The sequence below is a fragment of the Stomoxys calcitrans genome, chromosome 5 (assembly GCF_963082655.1).
Source record: "Stomoxys calcitrans chromosome 5, idStoCalc2.1, whole genome shotgun sequence".
Lineage (NCBI taxonomy): Eukaryota > Metazoa > Arthropoda > Insecta > Diptera > Muscidae > Stomoxys > Stomoxys calcitrans.
The window spans coordinates 84,721,624-84,737,359 of NC_081556.1; positions in this window are offsets into that span (position 1 = coordinate 84,721,624).

The following is a 15,736-nucleotide window of genomic DNA, read 5'->3' on the forward strand; positions in this document are numbered from 1 at the left end:
TTTTTTTTTTATTACTATCCTACCTTACCTCCTATGCCCGAACAAATCAAACTTGGTTTTCTTGATTGAATTGTTGTTTTTATTTACTTTTTGATTTTTTTTTAGTTATTATTTTGTCTTGATTTACCTTAGATTTTGATTTTTTTAATGTTATTTGAAAATGCCCCTTGAAAGAAGTTCTGAACATATTTCAGCTGCTGGAACAGCTGTTGAGGGTAACTTGCTTTTATGCCAGATTTGTAGTTCTGTTATTCAGAATCCATTACTTTTAACAGAAACCTCCTGTAGACATTCCTTTCATAAAATATGCATTACGAATTACATTAAAACTCAGTCTGATTGTCCAGTGTGTGGGTCGAACATAGTCAAGGACAGCAAAAAGTCCGGTCTTGCAACTTCGCAGAAAACAACTTCATCGGTTGCAACTAGGTCGTCTGCAAAAGCCAAGAGCTATGATGCCAATAGGGCTGAAGGATCCTCTAACCAGGATATAACTACAAATTTAGATGCTAGTGCAGGTATGTCACTACCTCAACCCAGCTTGACTTTGGACAGCATAAAGGACTTAGTGACTGCAATGATGAATAGGCAACAAACAGAGATTGTTCAGTCTCTTTCCAATCAGGTAACTTCGTGGGTCGAGAAGAGTGTTGAGGTTAGTCTTGCTCGTTTAAATATTAATCAGGCTCCACAGATTGCTAACGCATCTTCGCCGGTAGTCAATAGAAACCGTCCCTCTATGCTGAATGTAGGTGAGGTTGAGCAGAGGACATTAGAGCAGTTGCTGGGGTTGCCATATTCAAATAATGAACAGGTGAATAATGATTCTGGTAGAAGTAACCATGATGGCAATTCTGCAAGCCGATCTCGATTTAGTGCCCCAAATTTAAGCCATGATTTAGCCTTTCGTCCTGATAAGGTTAGCCAAATAATTGCCAATTGGAAGATTAAGTTCGATGGTAGTTCGAACAGCTTACCTGTTGATAATTTTATTTATCGTGTTGAAGCCCTAGCTAGACAGACATTAAATGGTGATTTTGACATCCTTTGTCGTAGCGCAAGTGCACTTTTTGAAGGCAAAGCCAGTGACTGGTTTTGGAGGTTCCACCGTACTGTACGTGTTGTTCAGTGGTTCGATCTTTGTAGAGCATTACGTCAGCATTATAGGGACTCCAGAACTGATATTGACATAAGAGAATTAATACGCGACAGGAAGCAAAAGCCAAACGAACCGTTCGACACTTTTTATGATTCAGTCATAGACTTGGTCGATAGACTTGATAAGCCCCTTGATGATAAAACGCTGGTTGAAATCTTACGTCGCAATCTACAACCAGATATCCAGCATGAAATATTAAATATGTCGATTAGCTCGGTTGGTCAATTGCGTGAAATTTGTCGGCGTAGGGAGTTCTTCCTACAGGATATGAGTCGTAAGCATGGATTCTCCGGTAGCAGGCATAATCATTTTTCAAAGCGTGCAGCAGAAGTTGAATTCAATGAAGTTAACGAGCCTGAATTACTTGAGTTTGAAGAAGTTTCGGAGGTCTCATCTGTGTGTTGGAATTGTAGGCATACAGGTCATAGATACCAAGAATGTTTAGCTGATCGCAGTGTTTTTTGTTATGGTTGTGGTACTCCACAAGTATATAAACCCAATTGTAGGAAATGTAATGACAATCAAAAAAACTTCCAGAGCTCTGCACTGAGAAGTGCACCCAGACCGAAAACTTGTCAACAATCCTCACAGACCATGTAAAAATATTTTCTCGTTCAAATTTTCCTTCGGATACTCAACCTGAGGAAACCCATAATACTGAATATTCAAATAAAAATCATGATACCCAGGATAATACTGTGATTCAAAGTACTTGCCCTACAGGACCTCGTCCAATAATACCTTTTCATGTGAGGTTAAAAAATTATCTCAAGGTCAGAGACAGGATATTCAATGAAGAGCCTAGGGTTGCCAGGTCAAGCAAAAGAATGAGAAAATTTTGGAAAATTGTCAAGAATTTAAAAAGGAACTTTAGTGTTTCAGTACTTGAGAGGCCAGGCGATGTTCGTCCTTATGCTGAGGTGCGTTTGTTAGATAGAAATGTGATAGGTCTTTTAGACACTGGTGCCTCCGTGACGTGTCTTGGTGCTCAAGCCGCTATAGATTTTCTAGGATCTCAGATTCCTTATAAGAAATTAAACACCACTGTCAATACGGCAGATGGTAAACCTCAAAGGATTGCGGGTGTTTTTACGACTGAAGTGGTTTTTAGAAATAAAAGTGAGCCCATTACTATTTATGTGGTTCCTAATTTGTCACAGGATTTGATACTTGGCATTGATTTTTGGAGGAAATATAACCTTCTTCCTCAGTCTCTTTTAAATGGAATTTCCAGTTTATCGTTCTCAGCAGGCGATGCCCAAAATTTAGACCAGAAATATCTCTCGGTGGATCAGAAGTTTCAGCTGCAATGTGCTATTGATTTATTTCCTTCGTTCGCGAAAGAGGGCCTAGGGAAAACGAATGTTATTTGCCATACTATTAATACGGGTGGTGCAACCCCGATAAAACAAAGGCATTTCCCTGTCTCTCCGGCGATTGAGAAGCTAATCTACGAAGAGCTTGATCGCATGTTGGCTATGGGTGTAATAGAGGAGTCCACTAGTCCTTGGTCTTCACCGATTGTTTTGCATAGAAAACCAGGCAAGAATCGCTTATGCTTGGACAGTAGAAAACTTAATGCTGTTACAGAGGGGGATGCTTATCCACTTCCACCTATCGATGGTATCTTGAGTCGTTTGCCTAAAGCTGAATTTATATCCAGCCTTGATTTGAAGGATGCATTCTGGCAGATACCGCTAGATGAATCGTCGAAAGGTAAGACTGCATTCACGGTTCCTGGGAGACCCCTTTTATCATTTTAAAGTTATGCCATTTGGCTTATGTAATGCCCCGCAAACCATGTGCAGGCTTATGGATAGGGTGATACCGGCATCTCTCAGAGCTGAGGTTTTGGTCTACCTGGACGATCTTCTAGTGGTATCTCCCACATTTGATCGGCATCTAGAGGTACTCAAGGAAGTGGCTAAGTGTCTTCGTAATGCTGGACTTACAATAAACGTAGGAAAAAGCAAATTTTGTATGACAGAAGTCCGATATTTAGGCCATGTAGTTGGGGACGGGACCATTCGTACCGATCCAGGAAAAATTTCGGCCATTACTGAATTCCCGGCACCGAGATCGGTTAAACAAGTCCGACGATTTCTAGGTATGTCAGGGTGGTACAGAAAGTTCATCAGGAATTACGCTGCTATTTCTAGTCCCTTAACTGATTTGTTAAAGACTAATCGAAAATTCGTATGGACCGAGGAGGCCCAAAAATCCTTTGAAGATTTGAAATCCATTCTTAGCTCAGCCCCTGTTTTGCACAGTCCTGATTTTTCACAGCCGTTTTTTTATACACTGTGATGCCAGCAAAACAGGAATAGGAGGAGTCTTGGTGCAAAAGAATGCGGAGGGCGATGAGTTCCCTGTGGCGTTTATGTCTAAGAAACTTAACCAAGCCCAACGTAACTATAGTGTCACTGAACAAGAATGCTTGGCAGCAATGCTTTGCATCAAAAAGTTTCGAGCTTATGTCGAGGGACATGAGTTCACGGTGATTACTGATCACGCCTCTCTTAAATGGCTCATGTCCTAAACTGACTTAAGCACGCGGCTAGCTAGATGGGCCTTGAAGCTTCAAGGATACCGGTTTAAAATTGAGCATAGAAAAGGGTCGCAGAATATAGTTCCTGATGCGCTTTCGCGTACGAATACCGATGACTTGTCCGAAATATGCGGTCTGTCCGAGATAGGAAATGAACGCGGGGTTTTTGTTGATTTAAAATCTGAACATTTTTCCTCTGACGACTACAAGGACTTATTGAGAAGGGTTGAAGATAATATCGATTCCACTCCCGACTTGAAGATTATCGATGGTTATTTATACAGACGAACGGAACACGCCGTTGGAGAACAGCTTGCTGATGACATGATTTGGAAGCTATGGATTCCTAAAAGTATGGTTCCAGAGGTATTGCAGAAACATCATGATGACCCTTTGTCTTCGCATTGTGGGATTAATAAAACATTGGAAAGAATTCGCAGATACTATTTCTGGCCTAACTTAGTTTGGGATGTTAAGAGTTATGTTAACTCGTGTGAAGTTTGTAAGAGTACAAAGCACCCTAATGTTGTTATGAGACCACCCATGGGTGACACTGGTTCATCCCATAGATTCTTTCAGCGCTTATATGTTGATTTCATAGGACCTTACCCTCGATCCAGTTCAGGGAATATTGGAATTTTTATTGTCCTTGATCATTTTTCAAAATTTTGTTTTCTCCGCCCGGTTAAAAAGTTTACAGCTGATGCTGTTATTAAGTATATGGAAGAAGATTTGTTTCACACATTTGGTGTACCAGAGAGCGTTATCTCGGATAATGGAACGCAGTTCAAAGCAAAGAAATTTAATGATCTTTTGAATTTTTATAAGATTTCTCATATTTATACCGCAGTTCATTCGCCACAGGCTAATGCCTCTGAACGGGTGAACCGATCCGTCATTTCTGCTATTAAAGCATATGTAAAACCCGATCAAAAAAATTGGGATGAAAAACTAAGCCACATTGCGTGTGCTTTGCGTTCGACAGTACATACTGCCATTGGGACTTCCCCTTATTTTATGGTTTTTGGTCAAAATATGGTGACTAATGGTTCTATTTACCAACTGCTAAGAAAACTGAATGCTTTAGAGGATAGGGCGATACAATTTAATAGATCGGACACCTTTGATGTTGTTAGATCTAAAGCTGCTAATGTGATGAGAGTGCAACATGATCGTAATGAAAGACAATACAACCTACGTTCGCGTGAAGTGTCATATAATGTTGGTCAAGAGGTGTACAGGCGAAATTTTAGCCAAAGCAGTTTTGAAAAAGGATACAATGCTAAACTTGCGCCTACGTTTATTAAATGCAGGGTTCGTCGTAGAATTGGTACTTGTTATTATGAACTTGAAGATCATCAAGGCAAGTTGGTTGGTACATATCATGCAAAAGATATGAGGCAATAGATTACATCTCCATGCGGTATCAGACTTAATCTCCAATTTGTCCATTAAGCCTGATTTTGGCGGGGGGTATTTGTAGTGGCGCATGTCGATGTACCCAATATGAATATATTTCTTGGAATTGGCCCGCCTGATAATAGATATGGACATTCCTGTTTTTTTTCCAACCCCAACGCGAGTTAACATACAATGTGGATGCTAGAGTATTTTTGTTGTTGTGATTGCTTGTCTCATGTTGTTCCCTTATTGGAACATATTTGGAGCTTTGCCTATGCTGTTTTTCTTCTTCTTCTTCCTTGTAGCACTGTTACAGTTGGATTCACTTACATTGACCGCTGTTGATGATTCAAAGCTTAGTGTGATCATGTGTTATAATCACTTAGCTAACAGAGACGCATCATAGGCGGTAGCCTAGGGGAAGCGTTACAGCCTACGAACCGGTGAGCGTGAGTTCGAATACCGGCAGCAGTGTTTCTTTATACATTTATATTTTTTATTTATTTATTTTTTTTTTTGTTTGTTTCATTTCATTTGTTTTCTTTTTTTTGATCATTTGATCACATCAAAGTTCAAATGAGTTGTTTAATTTTTTTTCCTTTTGGTTTTCTTTCTTTTGACAACTGTTGGATAAGGTGGAAAATGGTTTTGGTTGTTAACATCCACACATATAAGTCCGACCAAATCATAGGTTTAGAGCACTTTGTCTCCATATTGAAAAGTTGCTATAATTTCCCCTTAGCCATAGTGGTGAATGTTAACTTCTTTTCTATGTTCTTTGTAGCTTTTCTTTCGCATTGGAGTTCCCATACACTCACAAATGGATTATTATTGTATTTGTGGCATGTATGTAAAAGAAGACATTTTTGGTTTTGAGAATTTTAATTTGTGGTAGTAATTCAGCAATTTGCCCCATTGTTTAGGTCAAGGCTACAAAAGGTGGTAGCAGACTGATTTGAGATCCATTTTGCTCCAACCTTGCAACCGTGTGCACCCAAAAGTTTAAGTTTTTGTGTCGTAAAGGACTTGAGATTCTTTAAAAGTGTAAAAACGTTATCCTTGCTTTAGTAAAAAAGGGATTAAATTTTTTTTTTTTTGTTGGTGGCAGTTCTCCTCAATTTTTATTTTTTTATTGTCCTGCAGAATCGATGTTTATTTATAAAATCGCGGGTAAATAATTGTTGCAAGTGTTGGTTTCCTGCATTTTCTTTTTGCTGAGGGTTTTATCCCCAAAGCTGGAGTGTTGGTCCCCTGTGATCATTTAACTCCTGGATTAATACATTTGGTAAGGTTGCATTTTTTCTAAACAATTTCTCAATTTCTTTTGAGAACTCATTGTTCTGTGGGCCTTGTTTCTCTGATTCTAGGATTCCCCCTTTCCCTGTGCTCATATGGATTTCTCTGTTTCTGCTGTGCAGATTTGGCTGCCTGAGAGAGTCTAACAAAAGTCTTTTCATTTTTTTTGATCAGTGGATTCTGGTGTTTTAAATGGATCGTTTGTCTTGGTTTCAAGTACAAGAAAAAAAAAGAGCCGTCGGGATTGGTGCAACTCATTTAGTTTTTGTTTTTCGGGAATCGAAACAAACGCGTTTTGGTTGAAAAATCACTCTCGAAAAGGAAAAAAGACTCTTGCGTGCTAATTCTTAGGTTTTGTAACTTGCTAAAACAAAGACCTTAAAAAAATAATTATTTTTCCGTATTTTTGCCCATGTAATTTGCCTCAAGTGTTATATAGTTTAATTTTTGCTCATTTGTAAGGCAGAGATGGAGAACCGAATCGGAAGTGAAACAAAAAGTTAATGCCTAATTGAGAGTTTTTTTTTTTTTTGGTAAAAGTAGTTTGGCAATCCAATGTTTTAGAAAAAGGCGAATATAAAAAAAACCGATAGAGTGAATCGTATCAAATGTTAAAGACTATATTGAAAAAAGTGATTTTTTGTGTATGCCGCGTATTTTGTTAAAAACTTGCAATTGGCTGGAGTTTGCTGGTTTGTTTTAATAACCCCTCACCCCTCGAAAGGCCTTTCAACGTGGGAGCTCCAACAAAAACCAAGTAAGTGCAAACTGTTATACTACCACTGAGCAAAGCCAAACAGATTTATTTTTTTTTTCGGAGAGTGAGAGAGATGCCGTTACCTCTCTCAGGTAATTTTTGTCAAATTAAATAATTTTTTTTCTTTTAAATTAATTTAAAAATGTTTTAAATCTTCCCCCATAATTTTTAAATTGGAATTTTTGCAAGTTGGCAACTTTCAGATGATCTGTTTGTGTTTGTTCAGTTAAATATCCTGCATATACATATATATCTGATTCTGTGCTGGTGGATATGTCAATGCTAAAGTGTTAACATGCTATTGGAACCTCTGTTAACTATGTTGATTCGCTGTTAACAAGACTCTCAGAAAATGTTCTTGGGTCTGAAAAGCACTGCTTCGATTGAAATAGCTTTGATACATTTTTTTTTGGCAATATTTTTTATATGAATGTACGTTTTGTGCCTTTTGATCATTGACATATCTAGCCCAGTATGCCTATAAAATATTGTTTTTACATTTGATACCATTTTTATTGAAATTTGGCTGCATATTAGTCAAAACTTCGCGATTTAAAATTAGTTTTTCGTTTTATACAACCGAGTGGGTTGTGTTGATGTATGTGTGATTAGAGGAAAAAAATGAAGTAAGGGAGAAAAGGGGTCAATGCACTCACAGCTGTTTTACTTTAACAGAAGTACAAATGGAAATACACTCACACAGCTACATATCATTTTTTTCATAATGAGCCTTTTAAATGAAGTTTGTTTCACAGCCGATTTAGTTTTTTCTGCCGTGCTATGAATTCAAATAAACTCGCCTATTGATTCTTATTTGATATATTATATAAATATTTTTTTTCATGCCGTGTTTTTTTTTAACCCTTCTTGTTAAGTTTTGAGATTTAATTTAAATGATTAGTTTTTTTAGAGTTATGAAAATAATTCTAGTAAATTAAAGGATCAATTTAGATATACAAAAAAATTGGTTGTTAGCCTTGACTTTAATATTTCTTTTATTATATTTTTTTTGTCTGTTTTTAAAAGTATGATGTGATTCATCTCTATAGTGAGCGACCGGATTTGATAATGAACTTTTTCTTAATAAATTTAATGAATTTGTTAAATATGGAGTAAGCCCAAACCTTTGAGTTTGATTTGTAGGGTCGGTAAAGGAAGGTAGGGTAAATATTATGGGTTTACCAACCAAGAAGCAATTTCTTTGGATGCTTTTGGTAAACAGGAAGGGAGGGCATGCTGTGCAGCTTACTCCTTAGCACAGCCGATCGAATGATGTCGGAAATAGATCCTCTGGTGTTGTGACCCCCTTATACTTTGTGTATTTGTCTATTCTATCTGACTTTCTTTTGTTTTGGTTTTGCTATCATTCGTGCACGCATTAACATTAAAGCTGGTAGTTGGTAAAATTAAACGATGAACATTGGCAAGATCCCCCCCATCCGACGAGCAATAAGGCCGGTGAAATATGCGTGCCATGCCGTTTTGTTTCATCTATAGACATTTATGTGGAGTTTTGCTCAGACTAGACCCTTGCACACTACACCACCCATATCCGAAAATGGTTCGATGGGCACAATAAGGGTATCAAATGAAAGGTATTGGAGACCAGAACACGAATATGATATTAAAATTTGGGTCCAAATGCCCATACGCTAAATGGGTTAATTGGCCCATTATGAAAAATATGGGACTAAAATTAAAGGTATTTGAGAGTAGAAAACGAATTTGATATCCAATTTTAGAGCAAAGTGTTTTGGGATACGCCCTAAAGCACCCCCTAAACTGAAATTCATTTCCGTTGGGTATAAAGAATGAATTTGATATCTATTTTCAGTGTAAAGTGTCGGTGGCCGCCCAATCCCCAAAACAACCTCCAAACGGTTCATATTTAACGGCCATGGCAATATGGGGCTAAAATTAGAGGGATTTGATATCCATATTTGAGTCGAAATGTCTGAGGTGCCATCCCTCCCCTAATGAGAACATTACCCTAAGGAAGAACATTACCACCAGGAACCGAGAAGGGGCAAATTCTCACACATCACTGAGTGCTTTCCGATTAAAATTTAAACTCAATGATAAGGTACCTTTTTTATAGCCGAGTCCGAACGGCGTCCCGCAAATTTTTTAAGTGACCATGCATGGCATTGTACCTCCCAAATGTTGCCAACATTAAGAGGGGATAAACACCGCTTTGTCCGATGTTCTCTCCAGGATTCGAACGCGTTCAGCGTCATAGGCTACAATGGCACGAATTCGATATCCGCATTCAGGGCGAAGTGTCCCCATCCTAAAAAGATATTAAAGAGGTAAAGAAGGCGCAGCGGAGCGGGCCGGTTTGGCTAGTAAAGTATATATAACTCTGATATCGTAAAAATTTAAGACGATATAGCCATGTCCGTCCGTCTGTCTGTCGAAATCACGCTACAGTCTTTAAAAATGTAGATATTGATCTCAAGCTTTGCACAAAATCTTTTTTGTCCATAGCAGGTTAAATTCGAAGATGGGCTATATCGGGCTACAACTTGATATAGCCCCCCTTATTGACAAATCCGTCGATTTAGGGTATTAGGCAAATAAAAGCCACATTTATTATCAAATTTCGCTGACATTTGGAACAGTGAGTTGCGTAAAGCCAATGGACATCCTTGATCAATTTAGCTCAGATCGGTTCATATTTGGATATAGCTGCCACATAGACCGATCTCTTGATTTAAGGTTTTGGGCCCATAAAAAGCACATTTAAAGTCCGATTTTGTTGAAATTTGAAACAGTAAGTTGTGTTAGGCTCTTCGATAACATTCAGTAATTTGGGCAAGATGGGTTCAGATTTGGATATAGCTGCCATATAGAACGATCTCTCTATTTAAGGGTTTGGGCCCATAAAAGGCGCATTTATTGTCCGATGTCGCCGAAATTTTGAAAAATGAGTTGTGTTAGGCCCTTCGACAGCCGTCTTCAATTTGACACAGCTGACATTTGGAACAATGAGTTGCGTTGACATCCTTCTTCAATTTGGCTCAGATCGGTTCAGATTTGGATATAGCGCCAAGATTTGGATATAGCGCCCAGATTTTGGGCCCATAAAAAGCGCATTTATAGTCAGATTTTGCTGAAATTTTAAACAGTGAGTTGTGTGAGGCTCTCAACATATTTCTGCAATATGGCCCAGATTGGTTCAAATTAGAATATAGCTGCCATATAGACCGATCTCTCGATTTAAAGTCTAGGGCCCATAAAAGGCGCATTTATTGTCCGATTTCGCCGAAATTTGGACCGGTGAGTTGTGTTAGGATCTTCGATAACTTTCTGCAATTTGTACCAGATCGATTCAGATTTGGATATAGCCGCCATATAGACCGATTTGTCGATTAACTTTCTTCTTCAATTTGGCTCAGTTCGGTCCAGATTTAGATATAGCTACCATATAGACTGATCTTTCGATTTAAGGTTTTGGGCCCATAAAAGTTGCATTTATTGTCCGATTTCGCCGAAATTCGGCGAGTTTTGTTAGGGTCTTCGATAACCTTCACCAATTTGGCCAAGATCGGTTCAGATTTGGATATTGCTGTCATATAGAACGATCTCTCTATTTAAGGTTTTGGGCCCATAAAAGGCGCATTTATTGTCCGATGTCGTTGAAATTTGGAACAATGAGTTGTGTTACGCTCATCGATAACTTTCTGCAGTTTGGCTTAGATCGGCCCAGATTTGGATATAACTGCCATATTGACCGATATCTCGGTCCCATAAAAGGCGTTTTCATTGTCCGATTTTGACGAAATCTGGGACAGTGAGTTGTGTTAGGCTCTTCGATAACTTTCTGCAATTTGTCCCAGATCGGTTCAGATTTGGATATAGCTGTCATAAAGAACGATCTCTCTATTTAAGGTTTTGGGCCCATAAAAGGCACATTTATTGACCGATTTCGCTGAAATTGGACAAAGTGAAATTTTCGATCCGTCTATATTTAAAAATAGCTACCAAAAGGACCAATATTTTGTTCTACAAAATTAAACAATGACTTATTAGTACTTATTAGACCACTCAATGTCCGTGTCGAATTTGGTCCAAATCGGACCATATTTCGATATAGCTGTTACGGGGGTGTAAATTATCCATTTTTCACCGAATTATGACGTAAGGTAGTTTACGTATATACCCGAGGTGGTGGGTATCCACCGCGTTAAGTATTCGGCCGGGCCGAACTTAACGCGTTTTTACTTATTACGAAAAGACAAAATGCATTCATTTTCACTTTCTCAACATTGTAGAAGGGATCTGATGTGACCGATCTCTCAGAATAAGATTCTGAATTCCCTTCTTCTATTTATCTTCATCCTTTTTGTTCCGTTATCCCAGGGAGCAATTTTTCTATCTTTTTCAAACACTCATAGTTCGTCGGATTCGGGGTTCCATGTGAGTATGCTTTCGTTTTAATAATTCACATAGTACCACAAAGGTATAAGTTATGAAATTTATTTTCTTGGAATTTATTTTTGATTCAGGAAGATTGCGAAACCAAAAATATAAAAATGAGTTAAATTTTGTATACGAGGAAAAAGTAGTTACCTCCTCCCAGTTCGATTTAAAGAATACAGTCCCCCATTTAATGCACACCATTTTCCTAATACTCAAAGAATAAGGAGGGGAGCATACAAAGGCAAAAGGTGAATGCCTTCTATGTAGATGTATTCATAGATTCTCATGGGTGCCATTGCATAAACCTCAGTAGTAAATGTGAACTGTAGATTCCGTTTAAATACTTTAAATTAACTCGCTTCGTTTTGTGGATTAAAAGTCAGCCACCATTACTGATGCCAGCTTCAATCAGCTTGGATTTCATGCTTTTTCTACGAAAAGGTCAGGAAGGAAGTAAGAATTCCATCACCACCAGCTATATGTAAACCACACAACACATGGTCGAGCAGTCCCTGAAGAGAATATCCTTTGCTTGCATTTCACAAAATAACTTAATCCCACCCTTCAACGCCAACACCACGTCTACAATGTTCTGTCAGCCATTAATCTTTCGAACTTCGTTTGCAATGCTTGGCGAAATGCGTGTTCTTGTTGCCCCTTTTGTGAACTTCAAAACCAAAAGATGGAAAACCAAAAATATCTGTTATGGGTTTTTGGCCAGAACATTCAAACTCAGGGTTTGTGGTGACTTGGGATGGTATAAACTTGCATTGTTTTGTAAAAACTTTTTGGACAACAAATTTAAATATGCATGAAGGTATTGGAATATCTTATAAAATTCTGACTTCGATCGAAGTATAGAGGGTCTCGCCACCCCTCAAAAACGCCATTAGACTCATAATGACTATATAATACTTGGCTGAACCAATTTCCTTAACATTTTCATAGATTGTATACGTTTGTCTAGAAGGAATCATAGGTTCACCTTAACCCAAATACGCCACCCATATCCGAAAATGGTTCGATGGGCACAATAAGGGTATCAAATGAAAGGTATTGGAGACCAGAACACGAATATGATATTAAAATTTGGGTCCAAATGCCCATACGCTAAATGGGTTAATTGGCCCATTATGAAAAATATGGGACTAAAATTAAAGGTATTTGAGAGTAGAAAACGAATTTGATATCCAATTTTAGAGCAAAGTGTTTTGGGATACGCCCTAAAGCACCCCCTAAACTGAAATTCATTTCCGTTGGGTATAAAGAATGAATTTGATATCTATTTTCAGTGTAAAGTGTCGGTGGCCGCCCAATCCCCAAAACAACCTCCAAACGGTTCATATTTAACGGCCATGGCAATATGGGGCTAAAATTAGAGGGATTTGATATCCATATTTGAGTCGAAATGTCTGAGGTGCCATCCCTCCCCTAATGAGAACATTACCCTAAGGAAGAACATTACCACCAGGAACCGAGAAGGGGCAAATTCTCACACATCACTGAGTGCTTTCCGATTAAAATTTAAACTCAATGATAAGGTACCTTTTTTATAGCCGAGTCCGAACGGCGTCCCGCAAATTTTTTAAGTGACCATGCATGGCATTGTACCTCCCAAATGTTGCCAACATTAAGAGGGGATAAACACCGCTTTGTCCGATGTTCTCTCCAGGATTCGAACGCGTTCAGCGTCATAGGCTACAATGGCACGAATTCGATATCCGCATTCAGGGCGAAGTGTCCCCATCCTAAAAAGATATTAAAGAGGTAAAGAAGGCGCAGCGGAGCGGGCCGGTTTGGCTAGTAAAGTATATATAACTCTGATATCGTAAAAATTTAAGACGATATAGCCATGTCCGTCCGTCTGTCTGTCGAAATCACGCTACAGTCTTTAAAAATGTAGATATTGATCTCAAGCTTTGCACAAAATCTTTTTTGTCCATAGCAGGTTAAATTCGAAGATGGGCTATATCGGGCTACAACTTGATATAGCCCCCCTTATTGACAAATCCGTCGATTTAGGGTATTAGGCAAATAAAAGCCACATTTATTATCAAATTTCGCTGACATTTGGAACAGTGAGTTGCGTAAAGCCAATGGACATCCTTGATCAATTTAGCTCAGATCGGTTCATATTTGGATATAGCTGCCACATAGACCGATCTCTTGATTTAAGGTTTTGGGCCCATAAAAAGCACATTTAAAGTCCGATTTTGTTGAAATTTGAAACAGTAAGTTGTGTTAGGCTCTTCGATAACATTCAGTAATTTGGGCAAGATGGGTTCAGATTTGGATATAGCTGCCATATAGAACGATCTCTCTATTTAAGGGTTTGGGCCCATAAAAGGCGCATTTATTGTCCGATGTCGCCGAAATTTTGAAAAATGAGTTGTGTTAGGCCCTTCGACAGCCGTCTTCAATTTGACACAGCTGACATTTGGAACAATGAGTTGCGTTGACATCCTTCTTCAATTTGGCTCAGATCGGTTCAGATTTGGATATAGCGCCAAGATTTGGATATAGCGCCCAGATTTTGGGCCCATAAAAAGCGCATTTATAGTCAGATTTTGCTGAAATTTTAAACAGTGAGTTGTGTGAGGCTCTCAACATATTTCTGCAATATGGCCCAGATTGGTTCAAATTAGAATATAGCTGCCATATAGACCGATCTCTCGATTTAAAGTCTAGGGCCCATAAAAGGCGCATTTATTGTCCGATTTCGCCGAAATTTGGACCGGTGAGTTGTGTTAGGATCTTCGATAACTTTCTGCAATTTGTACCAGATCGATTCAGATTTGGATATAGCCGCCATATAGACCGATTTGTCGATTAACTTTCTTCTTCAATTTGGCTCAGTTCGGTCCAGATTTAGATATAGCTACCATATAGACTGATCTTTCGATTTAAGGTTTTGGGCCCATAAAAGTTGCATTTATTGTCCGATTTCGCCGAAATTCGGCGAGTTTTGTTAGGGTCTTCGATAACCTTCACCAATTTGGCCAAGATCGGTTCAGATTTGGATATTGCTGTCATATAGAACGATCTCTCTATTTAAGGTTTTGGGCCCATAAAAGGCGCATTTATTGTCCGATGTCGTTGAAATTTGGAACAATGAGTTGTGTTACGCTCATCGATAACTTTCTGCAGTTTGGCTTAGATCGGCCCAGATTTGGATATAACTGCCATATTGACCGATATCTCGGTCCCATAAAAGGCGTTTTCATTGTCCGATTTTGACGAAATCTGGGACAGTGAGTTGTGTTAGGCTCTTCGATAACTTTCTGCAATTTGTCCCAGATCGGTTCAGATTTGGATATAGCTGTCATAAAGAACGATCTCTCTATTTAAGGTTTTGGGCCCATAAAAGGCACATTTATTGACCGATTTCGCTGAAATTGGACAAAGTGAAATTTTCGATCCGTCTATATTTAAAAATAGCTACCAAAAGGACCAATATTTTGTTCTACAAAATTAAACAATGACTTATTAGTACTTATTAGACCACTCAATGTCCGTGTCGAATTTGGTCCAAATCGGACCATATTTCGATATAGCTGTTACGGGGGTGTAAATTATCCATTTTTCACCGAATTATGACGTAAGGTAGTTTACGTATATACCCGAGGTGGTGGGTATCCACCGCGTTAAGTATTCGGCCGGGCCGAACTTAACGCGTTTTTACTTATTACGAAAAGACAAAATGCATTCATTTTCACTTTCTCAACATTGTAGAAGGGATCTGATGTGACCGATCTCTCAGAATAAGATTCTGAATTCCCTTCTTCTATTTATCTTCATCCTTTTTGTTCCGTTATCCCAGGGAGCAATTTTTCTATCTTTTTCAAACACTCATAGTTCGTCGGATTCGGGGTTCCATGTGAGTATGCTTTCGTTTTAATAATTCACATAGTACCACAAAGGTATAAGTTATGAAATTTATTTTCTTGGAATTTATTTTTGATTCAGGAAGATTGCGAAACCAAAAATATAAAAATGAGTTAAATTTTGTATACGAGGAAAAAGTAGTTACCTCCTCCCAGTTCGATTTAAAGAATACAGTCCCCCATTTAATGCACACCATTTTCCTAATACTCAAAGAATAAGGAGGGGAGCATACAAAGGCAAAAGGTGAATGCCTTCTATGTAGATGTAT